The following is a 23,967-nucleotide window of genomic DNA, read 5'->3' on the forward strand; positions in this document are numbered from 1 at the left end:
CTCTCTGGATGAGATCCAAAGCCTGGCAGTACGTGCTGTACACCCCAACCACTTAATGTACTTCATACACCCAAATGCTTTAAAGCTATAAAAAATCATTCTTGTGATCTAATGCAATGTCCTCTGGCTCCCAGGAAACAAGGAGCCTCGCTGCTTCCCCACTGAGACTAGCATTTCTATCCACCTAGGAGATGGTCTTTAAGGAAAGCTATTTACTTAGAGTTAAAGACTACCAGAATATACCACAGCCCCAGGTAAATGGTGCTTATGCTTAGCTATCACCAGATACTATGAAAACACATCCTCCTCGTTTGCATGTAGCTCTGGAGCCCAGGGCACCTTTAACCTTCAATCTTTTTTAATTTACAGACCTTAGCGACTTTCCCAAAAGAAATGCAGACTTGTCTGTCTGGGAGCAGGGTTTCTTGCCTCACTTTTACTCCATGGACCTTTACAAATGGTCCACAGAGCGCCCAGGAGCTGGAAACGGCAGGCTGGAAACCACCGTCACAGATCTCACCAGAACACGGGCAGCATTCATCCCCCTGACCCTGCAGCGAGCAGCTCCTAATTACCTTGTCACTGGATCCTGCTAACTGCAGTCAGCAGAGTTCAAGGCAGATTTTCATCTCCCTGAACCTTTTCTGAACCCTCTTCCAAATCATTACAAAAGGAATATTTTAAGTGAGTAAATTCAGAGGCGGCAGTGGGTGTTGCAGTGTCCCCATGGGCTGCACCAGCACACTGGGGGATTAACACAATCCTGCTGCACTAAAACTTAGGAGAAATGCTCCCGAGGCTCCCCAGCATGCCCCTCAGCAGAGGCCCTCGAGGCCAGCAGAGTGAGGGGCAGAGGGCCAGCTGTGTCCCTCGGCGTCCCAGCCACTCTCACGTGGTGCTCTGCCCCACTCGGGGCTCAGCAGTGTCAGGCAGCGCCCGGCGGAGCTCAGCGCCAGCCCCCCCGACTACTCAGACAGCACCGTGCCTGCAGCAGCTGCCACACAAACTTTTCACTCTTATTTGAAGCATGGCAGCAAGCACACACACATTTGCTTTGCTCTCCCCTTGCACCAGTAAATCTTTTAACCTCATGCAGCCTCTCCATTGGTTTTTTTTGTGTTTAATACATGGATTTGTTTCCTACTCTGTACGGCTCACTTTCACTGTCAGAAATGAAGAAATGCCACCCACTCTGGCTGGGAGCAGGATGTGCCTGACCTTGCTGTGCTCAGCCTCCTGTGACACCTCATCAGGTGCAGCACGAGGCTCAGCATGGTCTGGTGATCAGGAGTCGGACTGGGAGGATTTTTCCCCTTGCCTTCAGGGGAGCAGGAACATGTACCTGTCCCCAGGCACCTTCCCACAGGGCAGAAGCATTCCCAGCTACGCACCAGGGCTTTATTCCCCACAAAGCACAAGGCACTTTGTGTGAACACTTACAGAATTATGGAAAACTCAGACAAAAGAAACTGACCAATCCTGCCTTGGAAAAATCACTCCCAAAATTCTGCATTCTGAAAATACAGGGTATTTCTAGAAGACTTGGATCCTCTGACAAGTGTGTTGGATCGTGACAGTACACCTGGGTTTTTCAGACCTGCACAGAGGTAAACAGGAGTGAGCCCATTTCTGTGTGGTCACCACCAGGCTCTTCCCCACAACACCAGTTTTCGGGGAAGCACAGCACGCCCTTCTTTTAACATCCCACACTAAATGTTAGGAATACAACCGCAATTTTTGCTCTCTGATAATAATCTCCAGAAAATACCCTGATTGCATATTTAATAATGGAAAAGCTTTCTCGGGATTCCCTTCTGAGACTGCAAGCTCCTTTACCGGCTGCAGCTATGGCTCAGGTGATGCGGATACTAACAATTTTTATTTTTTCCTTGAGGGAATATTTAAAGGAAGTATCAGCAGATATGAGTAGCCAATTAACAAGAATTTGAGGCTGGGGTGCTGCTCCTGTTCCTGTGACCCAAGTATCTCTGTCCTGGCACTGCTGCCTTCTGCCTCTGCTGCAGTGGGGTGTGTGTGAACCCCAATTTCGCACATGCTCCAGGGCTTAGTGCAGGTATCTGCATCCAGGGCTGAAAGGCAGGGGCCTGACCTGGAGTAGCTGTTAGGCCCTCAAAACGATTTTAAGAGCTTGCAAACATCCACAGCTTTCAGTATCCACCTAATCTTTGAACTAATTCAAATTCAAACTAATTATTTACCAACACCTCCTCAGAAACACCATCTGATCTGCCACAAAACAGAAGAGCAGCAAACTCATCATGCTGGTGCACTTCAGCCTAGAATTTTCTTGGAAAGCACAGCCTGGTGATGCAGTAAATTAGATCTAATTAGCAAACTGCTCTCACAGGGCTGTTTCTTCTCCGGGCATGACCTGACCTGTCAGGACCCCAGGGAGAGGGACTCGTGGGAGCTCTGTCTGCCCCACACAGGGCACTGCCAGGGCCCTGATGCCCTTGGAGACTCTGCGAGCAGACTCGCCACCCTGAGTGCTCCTGGGGTGGAGCAGGCAGGGAGGACCGAGAGCATCCCACCGTGCTGTCACCCAGTGCAACACCCAGCTCCTCGCCCAGAAGGAGCCTGGGAGCCCACCACCCCACCAGCACCCCTGAACCTCAGGCTGGGCTTACCCTGCGCTTGGCTCCTTCCCCAGGGACACACGGTGGGCAGCAGGATACCTGCCGCTGTTGTCAGCGTTGCTCTACCACCCCGAGGGGTTCTGGGCTGGGACGGGGACACCCACAGCCGCGGGGACACGCGCGGTCCCACCCCGTTGGCCAGAGCAGTGCTGAGTGCGCGTTCCTGCTCCTGTCCGCTGGTCACACACTGACAGTGCTGGGACGCAGCCCACGGTTCTGGAGAGAGGCCATGCTCTGCAGGAGGGGCTGGAGGTTTGGGGAGCATCATCAGATCGAGCTCAGCCAAAGCAGAAACACAGGAGGATTTTGTACGGACAGAGTCTAAACAAAGATCCCAGTTACTGCTGTCACAGACAAACACGGGAGCGCACATGGAGCTCAGCAATCCTGCAGTCACTGCTTGAGGTCATCCTCCTGCAGCAGCACAAACCCACGACAAGCACTCAGAGCCAGCAGGCCACGGTGTGCCCCTCACTGCCTGCCCCCCGGCCGGCGCTGATCCCACATTGCCCAGGGCAACCTGTCCGGCTGCACAGGAGCTCCTGCGCTGCCGGGTGAGGTGACCCCGGCGCCCTCTGCGCACCTGAGGGTCGCACGGCTGCCAGAAATGCAGCTGCTCTGGGAAAGCCTCTGCTCCGAGCTGCACCAGCCCGCTGGGTCTGTTTATTTACGCTATTTTTGTATCACTGCAGTAGCACAACGCGAGCTCCCCAGCACTGGCAGCGCCCCTCTCTGCGAGTTCCCACACCAACTACTGCTCAAGGGACAACGGGAAAGCTTCTTGGTTTCCATCAATGCACCAACACCGTGCCATGAAAGCATCTCCATAGAAGTCCAGGGCAAGAGAGTCAAGAGCAGGAACGTGCTGCTCACTGCATGCAGAGACATCACTGGAATAACCCCTGGCTCTCCCTGAGGTCTCTTGAGTAAACCCCTGGCTCTCCCCAAGGTCCCAGTGCCAGCCCCACCACTGCAGGCAGAGCCGCCCTTCTCGCTGGCACGGCTCAAGCAGGAGTGTGGAGCCTGGTGCTGTGCGGACACCAATGGGTGCTGATCACCTCAACCACACTGATGCAACAACCTTTCTACTCAAATTCATAGTATACATTGTTGCTCAGGATGCCCTGGAGCCAAATTAATTTCCAATTAAAAGTTGTTGTGTAGCGACAGAGTTTAAGACGCAGGATCCCTGTGACAGCACCAGGAACTGCCTCTGCCCGCAGCCAGCGCCAAACCCCCACGTTGATGGAAATGTGTGTGGGGCACCCTCTGCACCAGGTAAAACCAGCCTTTCAGTGCCCCAGGAAAACACGGTGGCCTAAACTCTGCTTCCACCTATTCCAAACTCAAACTGAAGTGAAACAAACAGCAGCCCCATGGGGCTGCTCTGGATTTCAAGCAAACGTGTGAGCTGATGGTTAAATCTGTGATCCTGCATGCAGCACTGCTGCCATTGTTGCTACCATTGAATCCAGAAGAGAACTTCCAGGCCTCAGGATGCAAAGAATCTGGCTTATAAACATGAAAGCACGGAACAGAAGCAGCTGCAATTTCTGCTGACAGTCTTGGGCAACTACCATGGCCTGTAACCACCTGCAGCACTTGGAGGGGGCTCCCTGGAGCATTTCTATGCCAGCAGAGCCCTGAGAGATGGATGAATGTCCACCCCTGGCAGTGTTCGAGGCCAGGCTGGACAGGGCTTGGAGCAACCTGGTGTAGTGGAAAGCTCCCTTCCCATGGCAGAGAGGTGGAACAAGATGAGCTTTAAGGTCCCTTCCAACCCAAACCAATGTTTGAGCCTGTGATTCTGTAATTTTAAGTAGCTATTCGTAGTCAGACCTACAACCCTCTAACATTTAACAGGCTACCTCCTAAAGACAAAAGAAAAATCTCCTTGTGGCCAGCAGAGACTCCAGTGAGTGCTGCATCCCACCTACCCTGCGTGAACACGCACTACCCCATCACTATGTAGCAACTATTAATGACTGACATAATTTTCAGTCACTTCAAACACTTTTGGGTGTTCTGACGGTGCTGTGGTACCGACTGGCTGCTGCTGGAGCTGTGGCTGCTCTGCCGGCACTCCCTTGGCCCGGGTTTGCCTGGGGCTGGTCCCCCTGTGCTGAGGATGCCGAAGCTGGAGATCCAGCAGCCACAGCTCAACAGCGCAGCTGGAACACACGGAATGCTTCTGATGCAAAACAAACACACAAACACCTCCCTCTGTTAGGGAGTACAAATTCCTCCTGACCCGGGCGTTTGAACCCGAGCAGGAGAATGGCTGCTACATACCATCAACTATTGCCTGTAAATGGTAAAACTATTTATCCTGATGCCCATGTGTTTTACAGGAAAACATTTAACTCCATGTAAGCCATGGTTTCCTTTTTAAAAACAAACTGTTTGCAGGCACTTCGTGTTGAGGCTGCCTGCCACATTCAGAGAAACTTTTTTAATATATTACAGGGCCTCTCTGACTGCCTTGAAGCACGCAGCCTGCAATCCCACGAGTCAGTGGCTGCGCTTACACCTCTGAAGCCAGTCAGAGGCAGGACTGCAATCACTGAGGCTCTACACAAAGCTGAATGCACAGCCTGTTTGGAAACACGCCTAACACCTGTTGGAGGGGTCCCTGCACCCCAGCTCTGCCGCTGCCCGATGCTGTGGGACCACAGGTGCCTCTCCCCAGAGCTGGTCCCACACCGTACCCAGCGGCTGGTCCAGGGCCAAACCCAGAGCTGGGAGCGGTGCTCGCCTGCCGGGCCCTGCAGCCCCCCCAGCTCACAGCCTGCCATGGAGGTGCTGCGGGCTTGGACACTCCCAAACAACTCTCATGAGCAAGCAGAATGCCAGCTGGGGGAAAACACACCTCCAGGGGAAGGAAGTGAGGGCATCTCCCCTGTGAAGCCCCCTCAGCTCCCTCCAGGGCTGCTGCTGTGGCACAGGGATACTGATGGCAGCACTCTGTAGACACTTTTAAGTGAATCCTTTCGTATGAAAACACACCAGAGTGACCACTTAATGACGTGTTTGTGCGTGATGCTTGTACATAAAAGCCTCAACCCCTCTAATGGATCATTTGGCTTGCACAGCTAATAGCACTCCTACGGGAGCTGTCCTACTGCCATGAAATACAACGGGATTTAAAAAAAGAAAGAAAAAAGCAAACAGGGCAAGCAGACTGCCAGCACTAAACAGAAGGAAAGACACCAGCTCAGCAGCAAAACCCTCCCCGCTGCTCCTGCCGTCTGCGGGTCCCTCCTCCTCCTCAGCCCCGAGGAAGCACAGAATGATCCCCAGTGCCAGAACAGCGGCATGGGGATGGGGACAGGGATGCAGATGGGGATATTCACAGCTGTGCCACTTTTCCTTGCACCCATAGCGATGTCAGCTGAGCACCTGTCCAGCCCTAGCCACTCTGACCCTGGGTAAGGTGGCTGCTGGGATACCCCCAATTCTCATTTCATAACAGCATTAGCAAATGCATCAACCACATATGGATGTACAAGTATTTATATAAATTATTTAACTTTTATAAATTTTATTTATATTTATGTATTTAAAAATTTACATAAATATTCAATACAATTTGTGGTTGATCTTGGTATTATTACAAATATTTGTATATCCACATGTCTATATAGACACAGTGTATGTATGTATCAATCCATCAGGACACTCCAGGACACACAAACCCTGCAGCCTGCAACTGAGCAATACTACGTTTCTCCCAAGCACCCCTCCACCTGCCCCCAGCCAGTCCTGTATCCCAGGACACGAGGGAATTACGTTTTTCCAAGCAGGTACAGAAAGAGCAGCCTCCCCCCAGCCCAAGGGGCAGCACGTGGGTCACAGCACCATTGGGAACCACGAGCTGTTCCCAGCGAGAGCTCCAGCTGCTCCTTGAACTTCCAACGCCACCAAATCCTTTTAGAGCAATCTCTAGTAATCCACACGATCCTCACTCAAGCGTGTAATAACTCACAATTTAAGAGGAGAATGAATGCCTTTATGTCCAGATCAAGTCAAGCACATGGGAGATTTAATCTGTTTATCGGTGCAGAGTCCTGCAGTGCCCAGCGGAAGGGCCGGAACAGTGCGGTGCTGAGCAGATACCAGGGTTGCTGTGATCCACTCTCCTGCTCACAGCTTTAATCCCCTGCCAGTGACTCCATCTGAAACCAGCCCCTCTGCCTCCTGCTGCCGCTCTCAGGCTCTCAGCAGTTCCAAGGGAATGACTGAAACCAGCTGTGAGCATAAGGTCTGTCATTGCAACTGTTTAATGGGTGTGCTGCAGAATAATTAATATTTAATATTTTCAGGCTTATGATTTGTTTAGTGTATTTGGTGGTATGGCAGAAAGTGGGCATGTTGTCAAACGCTGCATCTAAACTGGAGGAACAAACAAAAAGGACACGGCCCTTGTTCAGCAGAGCCGCTGGAACAGGTCAGCGCTATTTACGGCAAATTTAAAAAGGGAATCCCACATGAGGGAGGGCACCATGTATGTCCTCATGGATTTTTTTATATCATTGATGTAACTTAAAAGTGGTTCAGCACCTGCCCTGACTGGCTGCAGGGCTGTTCCCACTGTCCCTGTCACTGCTGCCCAGGGCACGCGCTTCACTGTCTCACTGGCTCAAGCAGAGTATTCTTATTACTTATCAAACTTGAGTTCTGAGGCAGGTATTTGCACAGGTAAAATACCCCAGAGATATAAATGCTTTCATCTGGTTTTGCAGCACAGTGGCATTTTCAGCCTCTCGTGCCTGGTGCACAGGGAGGTGGTGGCAGGTGACTCACCTGGGTCACTGGTGCTCTCACTCACGTGTAGCTGTGCAGGATGATTCCTCATTAGTGGGACCATATTTAAATGGAATTTCTGTAGTTTAAAAATAACATCTCGCTTTTCTGATTTCAAGAGAGAAATCGCCATCCCCTGCTGCTGCCTCTGTGCTTGGCTGCAGGTGGGACATGAGGTGGGACAGCCCAGCTGTGCCTCTGTGGCAGGAGTGGTGCCACTCTGCTGCTCCAGTTATAAAGCTCTTCCCCAAATTGCACAGGCATGACATAGAGCACTACACAGAATCTTCACAAGAAATTTGCCCTGGAACAGAAAAGGCAAACGAGCAGCAGGAGAGGGGTGAGGCGCCATCCTTGTGCTGATCCTTCTGCACAGAGCTCAGGACTGAGCCCATCATGGGCACCCACTGCACAGGGACCCCAGCCTGGGCACCCTGACGGGTGCCTTTAGCTCCCGGAGATGCCCATGGCCACAGCGTACCCCCAGCCTGGTGTTACCCCCTGCCCCATCAGACAAGACACATGGCTCTTCTGATAGGACCCGCATCCCCCATCTGCAGCTGGATGTGACCAGGGACAGAGCGACCCCTTCCAGATGTGTACAAGGGCTTGGGGTACACAAGCTCCCAAACAAGGACTAGCTGGAAGAGTGGGGAAGAGAAGCAATCCCTTAAGTTTGATGCACTCTTATCCCTCGCAACACCCAGGACTTTCACCAGTGTATTTTGACAGTGGTGGTGTTTAACTCCTTCTGAAACCTCCCACTGGCTGCCCTGGAAGGTTATGCTTGAGCAAATGGCCCACTGAAATCTCGGGAGGTTCTGATCCACCCCCGCCCACGGAACACCTTGGCTGCAGAGGGCTGAGGCCGCAGGTGACGCAAGGACAGGGACTGCAATGCTCTGGTGCAGACGTCAGCGGGCGGGCGCTGCCAGCCGCGCGGTTATGGCTGAGGGCAGTGCTGAATAACAAAAATTAACGTCACCTCGATAAATTGTTCTCTGCTGCCCAACAGCACACCAAAGGCCTCCTCCGGCAGGCTGAAGGTCAATGGCTGTCAGTTTTTATGTCTGGATTTTTATGGGAGAGAGGCTGCTCTAAAAGCATTACTGAGAACTGCAGTCCCACACCCCAGACACTGGAAATCACTGCTGGAATCGTATCCTGAAATGCCAACACACACGTCTGGGGTTTTTATTGGCAGAGTTTACCTAAGAATTATACCTTTCCCTATTTTCTTGTTATCCTTTTAGGTGTATTTTTCCCTTGATTTGCCAAGTACGGCATCTTGACATGCTGTTTTAAATAGAATTTAAATACAGTTGGAATACATTTGTCAGGCAAATATGTTACTGACTGAAAAATAATGAATTCCCTAACACTGGTGGGGAAAGTAATTATTAAAATATTATTTTATTCAAGGGAAGTTAAATGATAAATTCTGACTGAAATTTGGGAAGTTTATTAAACTTCATTTTGAAATAGGATTTGAGTTTACAACTGAGCATAAATGAAACAAAGCACTCTGAGAGGAAAAGCTCTAAAAGAAAAATTTCATAGAATCACAGAATCACAGACTTGTTAGGGTTGAAAGTAACCTTAAAGATCACCCAGTTCCAATCCTCGTGCCATGAGCAGGGACACCTTCCACTGTCCCAGGCTGCTCCAAGCCCCATCCAACCTGGCCTTGGACACTTCTAGAGATCCAGGGGCAGCCACAGCTGCTCTGGGCACCCTGTGCCAGGGCCTCACCAGACTCACCACCCTCACAGGGAAGAATTTCTGCTGAAAGAAGAAATTTGCCTGTACCTGTCCTTACAGATAAATAAAACATTTCCCTGAAATGAAGGTCACCCACTCAAATGGGAACTGTTCAGGGGATCAATACCAAAGCCTGGAGATATGATTTCAAATGAATCCCCTGAGCTCTGCCCAGAGATGCCACTTTCCTTGGAATGTGGAAAGCAGACAGTGAACCCTGCCCAGGTGAACAGCAACAGCACAGGTACCTGTGCACAGGTACCAGAGCAGGTTATTGGCACTGTGGGAAGCAGTGACTGTTTGCACCTGGAAAAGCCAACAGCTGCTTTCTCAGCATGAAGAACTTTCTCCAAGAGTATACAAAGGATCACAAGTTTGAATTAGCAGCATGAGAAATTATCTTGACTCCCTTTCAGCAATGCCACGCTGAAGTCTCTGCTGAGCCACGCGCTCTGCTGCTAATGTGTGGTTCTGTGAGGGCTGGCTGGCACCTGACAAAACAAACCCGGCGCACTCCACTGGTGGAAAACCCTTGGGCTACAGGGCATCCTGTGAAATCCCTGAAAGGAGCACGGAGAAGTGACCTGACTTTCAGGAAAGCAAACAGCTCCAGGTCCATGACCCCACACGTGTAAGAGACATTTTACAACACAATAAACTGCCCAAGATGGAAACATACTGCTTGATCACACCCAAACCTTTCTACTAACTACCGCACACCTCCAGTACTGCCAAAATAACCCAGAGCAGTGGCTATGGAGGGGATGAGGAGAGCTGTCAGGACTGGGACAGAGGCTCTTGGGCATTACAGAACCCGCAGCCTTTCACAGCAGCAGGAAGACTTGTGTGGGTGCCATACCCACAGCCAGGCTCCCTTTGGCAGCTGACACCAAGTTCTGCCTCTGGCAACCAAAAATTTGACACTTCTGGCTTTCCTATACTGTTTGCTTACATGATAAACAAATTAAGGCCATTGAGTCCATTCAGTAGTAAAACAAAAGAGAGGCCAATACAGCACACCAGGACAGGCTGCTGCAGTAGGCAGGGTGCACGTCACTCTCATGGCACCGGAGTTCCAAAGCAGTTTAGTCTGATGTTGCTGCACCACAAAACACTAAGCCTGGAGATCAATTTCCATGGGGGGCTGATGGACCACTAACGTCTGTCACAGCAGGTAAAAGGTGGGTATCGAGCCCCTTAGAGCAGCATGGGGTGACCCACAGGTTTGACAGTGAAGGTCTGTGTTTGGTGCACGGCTGTCACCACCACAGTGCCACTGACTGGAGGTGTGAGGGGAACCAGCCAGTGATGTCCTGCCTTGCAAACCCGAAGAACAAGAGAAGCTCACACAGGGCTGGAAGGAAAACCACTCAGAGCTTCCAGTAATGGGACATGTCAGGCCAGTGGATGCCTCTTCCAGCCAGAATCCCACTGTGACTGAAAGGACAAACCCACAAATGCACTTAAGGCAGAAAGCACTGCCCCTGTCCAACAAGAACTTTAGGAACTAATTAAAGTTGAAGAATTTATCTTTTGGAAAAAAAAACCAAACAAACCAAAAAAAACAAACAATACCCCCCCCCCCCAGGGAATCTTTAACAACATCTAAGAAAAAATTCCACCTGTTTTCCACAAGAGGGAACTTTTGACAAGACAGTGATTTCCTACAAAACACCCCTTCAAAATCAGTCAGCGCAGCTCCCCAGGACCAGTGGCAGAAAGCAGCAGTGTGAGCAGTAGCCCATGCCAGGCTGGCACACGTTCCTGGGACAGGCACATGCTCCTGCACCCCTGAGCCCCCATGGCACACAGTCCACCCCCAGAGCACAGCCGCTCATATGACCCCGGTTCCGCACCCCAATGTGCCCTCAGCCCAGTGGGCAGGGACTGCTGGAGTCCACAGAACCATACCTGTGGTGGCAGGCACACGCACAGCGACAAAGCAGGTATCTACTGTACCTGTACTCCCACTGGGAGCAAGATGCAGAGAGCAGCTGGCCTGCACACCCAGCCGAGCTGACGAGTGTCACTGTGTGATGACTCTACTGCGCTGCCGGGGCTGGCACTGGCAGGGGCTGCTCTGAGCACTCCTACGCTAATGAATCAGTAATTAGTGAGCAACACCACCGGCCCCACGGTCAGTGGGAAACCCAGCTCCTCACACATCTCACCCCTCCTGGGCTGCGAGCAGACAATTCCAGCCCTCCCACAGCCTGACAGCACTGCAATGAACAAGAGATCCACGGCAGCGAGATTCTGCACGACTTAATCAGCAATTCAAGAGGAATTAACAAACCCAGCCACATTCACCTATGAGGGCAACACAGGAGCATCATGCCCAAAGGCACCCCCAGATCAGCAACAGCCCCCGGCGCTGTTGTGCCCGCCCCAGGGCACTGCCACGTTCCCTCTAGACACTGTCAAGTTCCCCCCTCAAAGGGCACTGCTGTGTGCCCCTGCCAGGGACCACCACATCCCACCCCAAGGCACCTTCATATCCCACATCTTTCCTCTTCGCTTCTGTTGGCTGAAAAGGAAATACCTCTGGTCACTTTGAGTTTTTTTTTAAAGCTCATACTGTCTGGTTTGAAGGGAATATCAAAGAACAATCATTAAAAGATAAAGATTAGGCTGACAGAAAACTAGCCTTGCATCTTTCCTTAAATGTGCAAGACAACAAACACAGCTCTTCTCCTTTTACTCTCTACCATGTCATAATTATCACCTAAGTAGAACTGTTAGCCTTGGCCTTTTTTTCTGCATGTGTCACCACCATAAAACCCATGAAGCCTAATGGGTACGGTGCCCTGGAATTCAGTAATTGACAGAATTCAGCATGTGCAAAGTAAAACAATTAAAATTAATACTTGTTATCATGATAAAGTGCCATGAAAAAGTAAAACAGAAGAGAGATGCTCTTTCCCTGGCATACCCAGCCCTGCTGTAGCCTGGGGGGGTCACAAGTGGTTTAATTCTACATATGAGAAACTATTTTTCATGCTGTGACATTTATGTGTCAGTTTTCACACCCAATCTCTGCCATGCACTATTCATTTCCTACTACTCTGACCCTGTCTGCTTCCAAATCAAGTTTCCCTCACCACTTGTTGCAATGCCGTGTAATTTATTGTACCTGGGCACAAGCACCACCCGAGCGGGCAGCGGCTCTGGCAGGACCCGCCCATGGTGCTGTGGGACCTGACGACCTGGCACTCGGATGTCCACTGCTCTGTGACACAGCAGCACTGCCTGGCAGCCAGCAGCCCCTCTCGGGGCACTGACACCTCCCAGGCCCAACTGGCACCATCCCACCCTCCCAACACCAAGGGAAGTGCCTCAAGCTGGTCTAAACGCTCAGGATGTCTGAATAAGAAAGGCAAGGCCCTGAGTCAGCTCTGCATGGCCACCCCTAATACACAAAAATAACTTGTTTATTCCTCCTGAGGTATTATTTTTACACCAGCAGTACTGGGTTGCCGTGGCTGTTTGCTGCCACTGGTCCCAGTGAAGGCACGTGGTGGGGCCAGGTGCATGAGCCTTGCAGGGTGCTGGGTCGGGGACGTCCCTACCCCACCTGACCACCCTGCCTCAGTGCAGAGGGCTCAGTGTGGGGCTGGGACAGGTCCTTGGACTCAGGGGACCCATGAGAGACACCTTCAGCCGCTGCCCACCCTGCCAGCCGAGCCCAGCATCCAGGGAGAGTCACCCTCCACCTCCCCACAGCATCAGCCAATGCTTCCAGGCTGCCCTTGGAGCTCCAGAGGGAAAACCTTCTCCTGAGCAGCTCCTTCGATTTCCCATCATCTGAAGGAAATCCCTGATAAATCAAAGTGTGTCTGTGGTTTCCAACGAGGCAGAAACAACTCCTCTACACATGAACAGCACCCATCAGCTTGGGATAGCTCAGGACAACGTTGCAATGCCATCCTGGCTGCACCCATGCCAGGTGGGTTCACACCGTGAACCAAAGTGCAGCTCTTCCTCCACAGACCAAACACGGTCCACAGTGCATGCCTGCAGTATCCAGTTAACACTCTCCTACGTTCACAGCTCTTTAAAAATCCCAGCTTTAATGGAAACAAGTCCAACGGAGTGAATGTGAACATCCCTGAGGGCCGCAAATAACAAAGTGAGAGGTATGTGGGAATAGGACGGAGCGGGACAGCAACAGAGGAAGCTGCTGGCAAGTAAATATTGCCCAACGCGACAGCAGGACTGGGGAAAAACTGACAGAGTGGAATAACAGGAAGCTTAGTCACTTCTGGACAAAAACAAGCATGCGAGTGGGGCGGAGGGGAGGGGAGGGGCCGGAACACCGGCAGGGATGGGAGGGCCGGGAGCGGAGCGGCTCCACCGGCAGGGCAGGCACGGCACATGCCATGGGCACTGCACTGGCCAGAGGAGACTGTCCTGGGTGCCCCGCGCACCAAACCCTGCACAAACCCAGCAGGATCCTGCACAGGCTCCCCCAGTCCAACTGTGACCCCGTTAACCCACATACCAGCTCCTCCTCTGCCTGCCTCAGCACGGAGAACACCCCAACTGCCCAGCTTGGGATGGACAAGAAAACACCAGCAACAGCCCAGTGGAGAACACTGAGCTGGTGATGGAATTATCATTGTTCTGGTGGCTCTCAAGCCAGTTGGTATTCAGATCATAGAGTCACTTTGCAGAAGCCTCAGGAGTGGGGAGGAAGGTTGAAAGGAAGATCAGATTTCCCTGATGGCAATGAAAGTACCCATTACTGTTGAAATATGGTCTGCCCTGATCACTGATGAGGGGGTAACAGCACTGGGTGTTAGTAAAGGGACTAGAAAAACACAATCCCAAGATTTTACAATATTATCCAGAGAGTCAAGAGAAAAGGCAAATTTGAAGTAATTAGAAGCTAGATAAAGAAAGCCACCAAACCATGGCCAACTGATGACAAGCTTGAGTAATAGTTTTTACTGCTTAGGCAAATGAGGGAAGAAAAGGATATAAATAACAAAGGGTACAGCAGCAGAGAAATAAAAAACTTAAAAATAAGTTTATAGTTCAAAAATCCTTACAGTGAGGATCAATCTAAGTAATTCAGACTTCAGGGGCAAAAAAAAAGATACCAAAAAATATTGACATACTTTGTATCAGAAGGCAAAAGGAGAGTTAAAAGTCTTTAACAAAGAACAAATTGTAGCAAGCAAGGGTATGAAAGGGAAAGTGTCGTGGGTAAACAAAGGCTGACACATCAGGTTTGTTCTACCTTGCAAGGGTGCACTGAGGCACAGTAAAAGCTTCCTAACCAAATAAGCGCCCTTGCAGTCCGTGCGGGAAGCCAGCCGGGAGCGGCACGGGCACCTCACAGGCAGCACCACTTCCACTGCGCCTCGGGGACACACTTGCCACGTTTCTTAAAAAACACCGAGCTAAACCAAACCCAGCCCTGGAGCACTTAACAGCCCGGTGGAAAACCAAGAACATGGGGAGGACGTCCCAGGCGGGGCAGGGCAGCTCCCGCGGCCGGGGGAAGCGAGCACGGGCACAGAGGGACGGCGGGGCTGCGGGCGAGCGCGCCGAGCACGGACACTGCACCGCCCGCTCCGGGGCTCCGCCGGGCCTCGCCATCCCCACGGGGAACCGGACAGCGCACTGTCCAGCCCCCATGCCCTTGGGTCAGTGTCCGGCTCCACCATCGACACGCCCACGACGTGACCCAATGATCATTAACATCAGACACAGAAGCATTAACCAAAACTGGAAGTTTCAGCCCATACCGATGCTGAATTCCTTGCTGAGCTCTGTGCTGCACTGCTGGGGGCCGCCCCCCGGCGCAAGGCAGGACAGAGGGCTCAACAGGCCCTGTATTAGCCACAGCTTTTTTTCTCATACAGCTCAGGAATAATTTCCTGCACTAAGTGCTTTCCAGGCCTCCTAACACTGATACTGCAGATCAATATTTCACAAAGACAAAGCTGCCTGATGGATGTGTGCACTCATTTAAGTGTCTCTAACAGGCAGCACTGCTGTAATCACACACTCTGCACCCCTGCTACCTTCTACCCCAGAGGTTTGGCCTTGCTCACTTTCCACATGAAACAAAATGACAGTAAAATGACAGAACAAAAGACCCACTGTAAGGCAGTGTGCAAATAAAGACAGTATCTATCTGCTCTGTCCGCACCAGCGCAGCGCAAATATAATTACAGCTACCAGGAAGCTTTGCTTGCTCTCAGGAGCTCTCCAGCCTCTCTCTGTTAAAGGTTCTGCATAGGCTTTACTTTTAAAAATGCAACTCTTTGTTAGAACAAATACACAGCAGAGACCTGCACTGTAGGAATATGGGTCAGGTGAGAGCCTCTGTGTGCTCAGAAATGCGGCTGCAGGGTGAATATTTGATGCAAAAGTCTTGAAAAGCTCAACTCTGTCAGTCACACATTGAGGGGAAAAACGCTCAGAAAAGCTTATGAAATATGTGACAGTGACACCAGAGGAGCAGAAAGAACACGTAAACAGCAGAAGCTGTTTTTCAGTGTCTGTAAGGCCTTGCAGAGCACGTGGGCATGCAGGAACACAGAGGTGCAGATCCATCTGCCCTTGCTGTGCTGCCTCAGCTGTGAACAGAGCAGGTCAGCGCACACGGACTAGTGGGAAACACAGGTGGCAGAATTTATTTTTCTAAAGTTAAATAATCACCAAACATGCCAAAACACTGCTCTGCGGTCAGAATTCCCTTTGATTGTTTATTTTCACATGGGCACTGACAACTGCAATGTCCTGTTCCAAAGCAGAGCTGTGCAGACGGCGGCAGCGCTCCGCTCCTCCAGAGGGAAGCTCGGCGCCCAGGCCCATCCCGGCAGCTGCCACAGGGCCAGGCAGGAGGTTCCCCAGGAGGGAGATGCAAAACGCCAACCCAGTGGTAAAAAGGAAAGAGGAGCAGTATTTGGTTTACAGATGCAGACCTTCTGCAGGAAGCAGCATTTTCAGGAATAATTTCTTTACAGAAAGGGCGGTCGGGCATTGGCGGGGCTACCCAGGGAGGTGATGGAGCCCCCATCCCTGGAGGTGTCCAAGGAATGACTGGGTGTGGCACTCAGGGCTCTGGGCTGGTGACAAGGTAGGGACTGGGCACAGGTTGGACTCGATGATCTTGGGACACACTTGGAGGTGTTTCCAACCTAAATGATTCTGTGATTTCTTCTACTGGCAGTTTTTTGTCGTTTTAGGACATTTTGGCAGTGCCACTACCCTTGGCGCACGCTGAGCTGAAGGAAATGCCACCTCTGCAGATACTATCTGTGTGTGTGTGAGCTCAAACACATGCCCATGACCTGAAGACTCAAATGCTCTCACTTCAAGCGTTCAGCCACATAGCTGGTGGGAAACGAAAAACTTTCCATGTGTGGGAGCCAACCGAGCTGATGAAACAAACAGGAACATTCAGAGGGAGGACTGGCGTATCATGATCTCACTGCAGAAGCACTTTTTCCCCAAGTTCAGCATGTGTGAGGCAGAATCAAAGCTCCAGAGATGAGAGCATCAGCCTTGGGGCTGGGTTGCAGGGCTGCCTTACAGGTGCTCGCTCTTCAAAAACCTAAATTCTGTTTTAATATATTTCACTTAGATCTACGAGAGGAAACAACTTATTTCTGAGTATTAAAAGGAAATGAAACAAATACTGAATCCCTCTCTTTCCCCTGACCATTTTTTTTATACATGAGACCTGACCCACTCTAAAAGTAGTAAAACATGAAAGTAGTGAAATAGCAAATGGGAACTTTTCTACCCCACAACCTCCCTACAAAGAAACAAGTTCAAGGTGACAGCTTTGCTCACCATTACACCCAGGACCTCAGAACTCCAGCATTCCAGGGGACCTGGGGATGTGCTGTTCCCAACAGCCGATCCCGCTCTTCTGCGGCACCACTGCCTCTGGGAGTCCCTGCCTTCTGCCGCTCCCAGGGCTCTCACAGCTTTTACACAACATTAAGGGGCAGAAGCTGAACCAAGTAATTTGTCGGGTGATCAAAACAGAACTTGAGCAGTCACTCAGTAACACTTAATTATTTGTCATTTAAACAGAACAGAGAGGAAAGAATGGAACAACTACAGATGGTGCTGGACAACTGACCCATGGCTGTACTCCAGACAACGACAAAATCCAGCAATGCTTTCCAGATTTTAAATATTAAATATGGGCGTATTTTTAGCAACTACTATTTTAAATTTGTTTAAGCATAAAGTAGTTTCTTAATTCACAAAAGGTCTTTGCAGCTTCTGAAGGCTCCTTGTTGCATACAAACCCAAAGTCAACACACAAAACACACAGCCTGAAAAAAACTTGGAGGAGTCCCTCAGCACCAGCGGCTGCAATTACTGGAATAATCCACAGCATGCCAAGGATTCGAGAGGCATGGGATGAAATTGCTGGTGTCTAAAGGCCATTTTAAATCCCTGCTGCAGGCAGGGTCACAGGGTGTACCATGATGATAACAACTCTCTGTGGTCCCAAACCAAGCTCTCGTGCTGAGGGGAATTCCCACAGAGGTCCCCATGAGCAGTGACACCTCATGAAGCAGCCTGGAGCCCCAGAGCTGTGCCCCCCTGCCAGGCCTGAGCCCTGACAGCTCCAGCGCCACTGCCAGCCCCTCCAGGACGTGCCTCCAGGTGTTGGGAAGGTGGCACTGTCACACCCCTCAAAGACTGCTGGCAGCCCCCTCCAGTGTAAGCCAGTATATACAGGGAATGGAATTAGGAGAACATTGCTTTCCAAAAAATATTACACCCAAACCATCAAAGTACTGCAAAAACATGTGCAGCAGTAACACCTGTCATGCATCCAAACCAAGGGAACCCCCCAGCCAACCACAGCTCCATCAGAACATTTGCAGAGAGACAGAAAAGTCAGACAGGGAAGGGATGTTCCACCTCCAGAGCCCTATCGGAATCATCAGTGGATAAAGTGCAAGACCTAGAAAGTCATTCTGACATCATTTACGTAATTTACATCATATAGTTTAATTTTTAAAAACTGTCATCTGAAATAAAATAGATTAATACCAAGCTCAGCTATTTTTCAAACCACTGCAGTTAATAAGAGAAAAGAACATGAAGAGAAATCAAAATGAAATCACTTGGTGTGTCCCTCACATCCTTGGAGGGAACAAAACTCTCCCGAAAAGCCCAGCTCCTGTTCAGCAAAACAGGGGCACTTCCCCTGCCCCGTGTGCTCATGGGGGACTCTCTTGGTCTCTGCGCTGGTCAAACAATGCCAAAGAGAGCAAGTGCATAAAAAACTTGAAAACCAGCCTGACTTTATGTAATATAGACAGAAAGCCAGGAGCAAGCAACACACTGTGATTAGTAAATCACCTACCAGCTGGAACACCTCTGGCTACCTACATTATGCCAATACACAGAATCACAGAACCATTTAGGCTGCGAAACACCTCCAAGACCATTGAGTCCAAGCTGTGCCCAGTGCCCACCTTGTCCCCAGCCCAGAGCTCTGAGTGCCACGTCCAGTCATTCCTTGGGCACCTCCAGGGATGAGCACTCCACACCTCCCTGGGCAGCCCCTGCCAAGGCCTGAGCACCCTTTCCATGGGGAAATTCCTGCTGCTGTCCACCCTGAGCCTGCCCTGGCCCAGCCTGAGGCCGTTCCCTCTCCTCCTGTCCCTGTTTCCTGGGAGCAGAGCCCGACCCCCCCGGCTGCCCCCTCCTGTCAGGGACTTGTGCAGAGCCACAAGGTCCCCCCTGAGCCTCCTTTGCTCCAGCCTGAGCCCCTTTCCAGCTCCCTCAGCCGCTCCTGGGGCTCCAGACCCTTCCCAGCTCCGTTCCCTGGTCTGGACACACTCCAGCCCCTCAAGGTCCTCTGTGCAGTGAGAGGCCCAGAACTGGACACAGCACTTGAGGAGGGGCCTCCCCAGTGCAAACTGGTGAGTTTCCCCAGTACACAGCAGGGTACAGCAGATAACCAGCACTGGCACACGTGTGCAGGCTCCCCAGCACCACAGGCCTGTCTGCTCACAGCTAAGAACACCAGCACCGTGCGTGTGTGCCAAACGCTGTCACTGCAACCCAAACCCATCGCGGGAACCTCACAGCAATTCTGATATCAGATCTACTGAAACTCCAAGATCCTTTCAAGCAATTTGAAATAGCATTTGCCTGCATCTGGAGCCACCTCAGCTCAGCGCCCGGGTGCGAGGCTGGGCTCCATCCAGGTGCAGTGGAGGCACCGCAGCCGCCCTAGGAGGCCAACACCCCACATCTGCCGAGAGCTGCTGCCACGGGGATGGGGCTCCTGCATCCCACACTGCTGGGGCAGCACAGAGCAGCCCCCACAAACACCTCAAACGAGCTCGGAAAGTTTACAACTCCTGTCCCTCGCCTGGCTTGAGGGAACCCTGCCCGTGTCACTTATCTGTGATGCTCATATACATACAAACATATATTATATAAAATATACAATAAGCACACATATACACACAGTCTACAGTGTGTGCACAGCCCGGAGCAACACAGTTGACAAGTATAACAAGTAACTTCAACCTTCCACTGTTGCTACTTTTTCAGTGTCTAACCACATAGGTATCTAAAACCACCGGAAGCATCTAAACCATAAATATGTGACAAATGCTGTGTAGAAATATTTTACATTGTCACAGACATTAACAGTGTCTTCAGCCAGTGGACTAAACATGAACAGGAGACCTCACTTCCCTTCTGCTTTTCAGTGCTGGACTTAATGAAGCCAGATGCAAAAGAATTCCATCAAGGAAAAACTAGGTGTGCTTTCCTCCACAGTAAAAAAAAAATAAATCCACCAACAAGTGTTAGTTTTCTCTTCAGATATATTTAATCTCACCAGTAACCATGCTTGGATCTAGGTGCACAAGATCTGTTGCAAAAAGCTGGCAGAACCTGGGAACAAACACATTTTGTCAAGCAATCTTGGAGCCTGTCTGCACACTACATCCTCCGGTATCTCCTGATCTCCTGTGTCTTGTGCTCTTCTCTTGCTTCCCCTTCCCCTCCCATCTGCTCACAGTTCAAACAGAGCCCTCCCTCCTGTGTTATCTGCCAGGTGGTGTAACAGCATCTGACCTCTTCAGCCTCATGCCTTTTTGTCTCTCTTCTGTCCCTCCCTTTAATTGCTTTCTCTCTTCTGCCTTGTCTTCTCTTCTAGTTAAGAGACTTAATCACCTTTTATTTCAGTGTGCTGAGGAACGCCAGTGGTCATCATCTCCTCTTCCCCTTTGGCTCTTTTCTTATTTCCCAGTGATATCTCCATCTCTGTGTGCTCTGAATGTGCTCCTCACCCATGGGTGCCTCCCCTGGGACCTTTGTGCTACCTCTGGGTACCTCCCCCCAGACCTTTCTTCCACTTGTGGGAAAGGGTCCTTCTTTAATGCATCCATCTCCTCCTATTTAACACACATTTGAGCTGATCTGTTGCTTATTTAACAATTTCATGCAGAAAAGTGTCTTCCTCACCAACATTCACACATTTTATATGCCTTTAGGTTCAGTCTTCCCAAAGAGTTCACTAAGCTTCCCTGCAAACCTGTCTCCCCGCAGCACCAACACTGCTCCATGTATTCCAGCCTTTGGCAGGTGAGAGCATGGATATGACCTCTCATCACTGTTCCATCTCCACATTCATGGACTGATCACCAGAAGGGTTTTCTGAACACAAAATACAATTTGCAAATAAGCTAATACAAGTTACTGGCGGGAGGGCAGGGGGAGCAGAAGTTTAAATACTTCTAAGTACTTTTCCCAGCAATGTTTTAAACAACTGTTCAACCCTAACCCTTGCTGGTGCCATTAGGAATATGAGGTAGTTTTAATTCCATCACAATGAAATCTGAGTTGACTTTACAGTCTGGAGATTCATGCTCCCAAGAGTTTAAAATCGTTTCCAAAAAAAGCCACTTTTAACCAATGCTACATGGCACTATTGTCATAAAAATTGCCCTGTTTCCTCCTGTTCAGTGCAGCCACAGAAAAAAACCCAAACCCTGGTCCTGCTTGCAGTGAGCTCACCCTGTGCTGCACGTCTGTTTTGCCAGTTGCAGCTCCACACACAGTCACTTCTGAGCAACAAATGCCTGGCCTGGCAAGGTGTTCCCCGGACTGACCAACCCCACCACACCCGCCCAGTATCGCCCAGAAATATTTAAATCACAAATTAATTTTTTTTCTATGAAACAATTCCTTGTGCTCCACTGTCAACAAGAGCTTTACATTCTAAGGTACTTTACTTGGAATTTAAGCTGCCATATATATCCATCCATCCATCACTTGCATGCCTTGTGCAAGGGAAGCACCCCACTCTGCTCCACAGACATGAGATTCAGCCAGTGTTCAACCAACAACAGGAGTAAATAACAACGTAGTAGATACAAAGATCTGACTCTTCTGTTTCTTCTAAGGAGTGTTTAGTGAGTGCTCTTTAATCCTTCAGTTTGCTCGGTCAGGGGCTTTCCCAGTTCACCTGCATTTTTATTTGGTTACAGTCACTGCAGACATCCAGGCTATCTCCTGACTCAGCTCACTGCAGGGAAGATTTTACCAGGGCACCAGACAAGCAAGGGTATGTCAATGCAGATGATTTTCTCAACACACCCTACAACCAGAAAGCTGAATTCCAGGCACAATTTCCCATCTACAAATGGTTCTAAACTCTGATTGCACTGTAAAAAATGGGAAGGGTCAGTAGAAGCAGCAGCCCGTCCAGCTGCAGCTCACCCTGTCTCTGGTGGCACGATGTGCTCCAAGCTGCTGCATGCTGACGGCCAAATTCTGCACAAAGAGCCCAACCAAGTAACCACTTTCTTTTCCACTCAGTATTTGCTTCACCAGTGTCAGTTTATAGTGAGCCCCAAGGACTCAGAAAACCTTTCATTCTGCCTATTCTTCTCAAAAGACCTCAGTTAAATGTGCACACTCTTGTTCCAATACAACAGAACAAATGAAGAAAAACTGTGCTGTTCCTGACATTGCTGTGGTGGCTACTGCACACCTAAAAACCTGCCAGGCTCCTGGGGAGTGAAAACCTCTCCCTGAGCCAGACAAGGCTCAAAAGATGCTCCCAAATTAATAAAAAACAACCTCCTCCTCACCCAGTATTGAATACCAGCACTGAACCTGTACAGGTTTTTAGACTGAATCCCACCAGGATAAAGAAATTCCCTTCTTCCATTATCAGTCTGTGCTCCCAGAGTGTGCCCACTGTTACAAATTCACCACGGGTTTCTGCCTGCTTGCGTGCATGCTTCCACACATGGTTATTCCTCAGGTTCTCCTTGCATATACAAAGCCTGGACTAGTCATGTTTGTTAAAACCCACTCTTGTGTCTCCTTGCAATCTTACACTAATGATGTTTATGACCATCTTATGTTTCTGCTTTCAACAGTGAGGATGTTTTAAAAACATCTAGAGAAGGGTTAGGGAAAGGGAAAACAACACTGGAAAAGCTGGAAGCTGAAGCAGCATTAACACTGCTAGGGGCTCAAATGCCACAGGGCTCTTGATATTCCTGAAGTTCAGCACGTGGGTAATGCCCTCGGACAGCAGCTCCACCCATGGCCAGGAGACAGGAAAAACTTGAGAAGAGCAGAAAACAATGAGTTTTACTCCTGCAAAGTGGTAGTTACCTACTACACCTGCAGCTACCCCGGCTTTGCTGGCTGCTCCAGGACTGGGGGATTTTCCAGCATGTCCACAAGTAAATGATACCCCAGGGATACCACAGACCCCTCGGACCTGAGCCAACTCCTGCCCATGACCTGCCTCAACGACAAACTGCCCTGTTCCACCTCAGATTCAATGGAGTGTTTGCTCCTCCTGGTCCCCACAGGTATGTCCCCTCAACAGAGGTGGCCTCAGAGCCACCCACCTTCCACATCCTCACAGCTCCTCCTCTATGCCAACTGCCTCCTGCTCCCTTGGGCACACATGGACACATGCCCTCCCATGCAGCTGGCACAGCAGGGTGGGCAATATGCACATAAATGAAGGACAACTTCCATACTTTGCAATTCCTCTCTTTCAAATTTAAATCTCAATCTCACAACCATTTATGTCGCTATGTAAACCTGGAATTAACCCATGCAAATTCAGTGAAATCACACCAACAAAAAGTAACCAGCTTTGCTTCCTCCCAGAACTGCTCCTCTTTTCAAACAGCACTCTCTTTTTGCTAACTCTCTGTGCTATTTTGCCAAGTTAGGAAAGGTCCAGAGAAATCTGGAGCCGAAGAGCGTCTTTCCAGGAACTTGATGGGACTTGAAGTGCTCTGAGATGAAGCTGGATCCAAACCTGTTCCCCCAGCCGGCCCCTGTCCCCCTCCAGCACCGCCGCTCCTGTCAGCAAGCTTCGGAAGCGTCAGCATTCGCCCATTGGAGCAGCACTACCGTGCCCACCATCCCGTCTCTGAAAAGACAGAGAACTTTCTGGGATCTCCAAGGCTGAGAGCTGAGAAGTTTATCCAGTGAGTGGAGTATAACAAAAAGGCAATCTGAGGAAGCAGCTTGCCAGTGCCAGGGTGAAGCCCTCCAGCAGCACTACACTGGATTTCTGCTCCTTTAAAAATCCACTTAATCAGATGCATTTTCCTTTATTTCATCAAAACATTGCAGTTGCTTTCAACTACCTCAATGTTGAATGTGTTCTGCACCAGTTAAATCCCGAGATGTTTCCTAATGAAGAGGATAAGTCATAAGTATTTCAATAAATTCAACCATGAACCTGAAGGTTTTC

The 23,967-nt window shown here is 50.2% G+C and overlaps 1 protein-coding gene across 9 annotated transcripts in view; it reads right to left on the minus strand.

Annotated features, from left to right (window-relative positions):
* The window catches only part of MBNL1 (muscleblind like splicing regulator 1), an 80,446-nt gene that overhangs the window by 26,367 nt on the left and 30,112 nt on the right, over positions 1–23,967 (minus strand). The window contains exon 1 of one of the 9 annotated variants that reach the window (XM_042042674.1): positions 7,461–7,479. The exons of the other annotated variants lie outside the window; for them this stretch is intronic. The gene's annotated coding sequence lies outside the window, so the exon portion shown is untranslated. Of the gene's footprint in view, positions 1–7,460; positions 7,480–23,967 lie in introns of those variants that run through there. 9 annotated transcript variants of the gene reach the window in all.

This window comes from Corvus kubaryi, unplaced genomic scaffold (assembly GCF_017639235.1).
Source record: "Corvus kubaryi isolate FWS band 111438036 unplaced genomic scaffold, C.kubaryi_AGA036_p1.0 37397, whole genome shotgun sequence".
NCBI classification, from domain to species: Eukaryota; Metazoa; Chordata; class Aves; order Passeriformes; family Corvidae; genus Corvus; species Corvus kubaryi.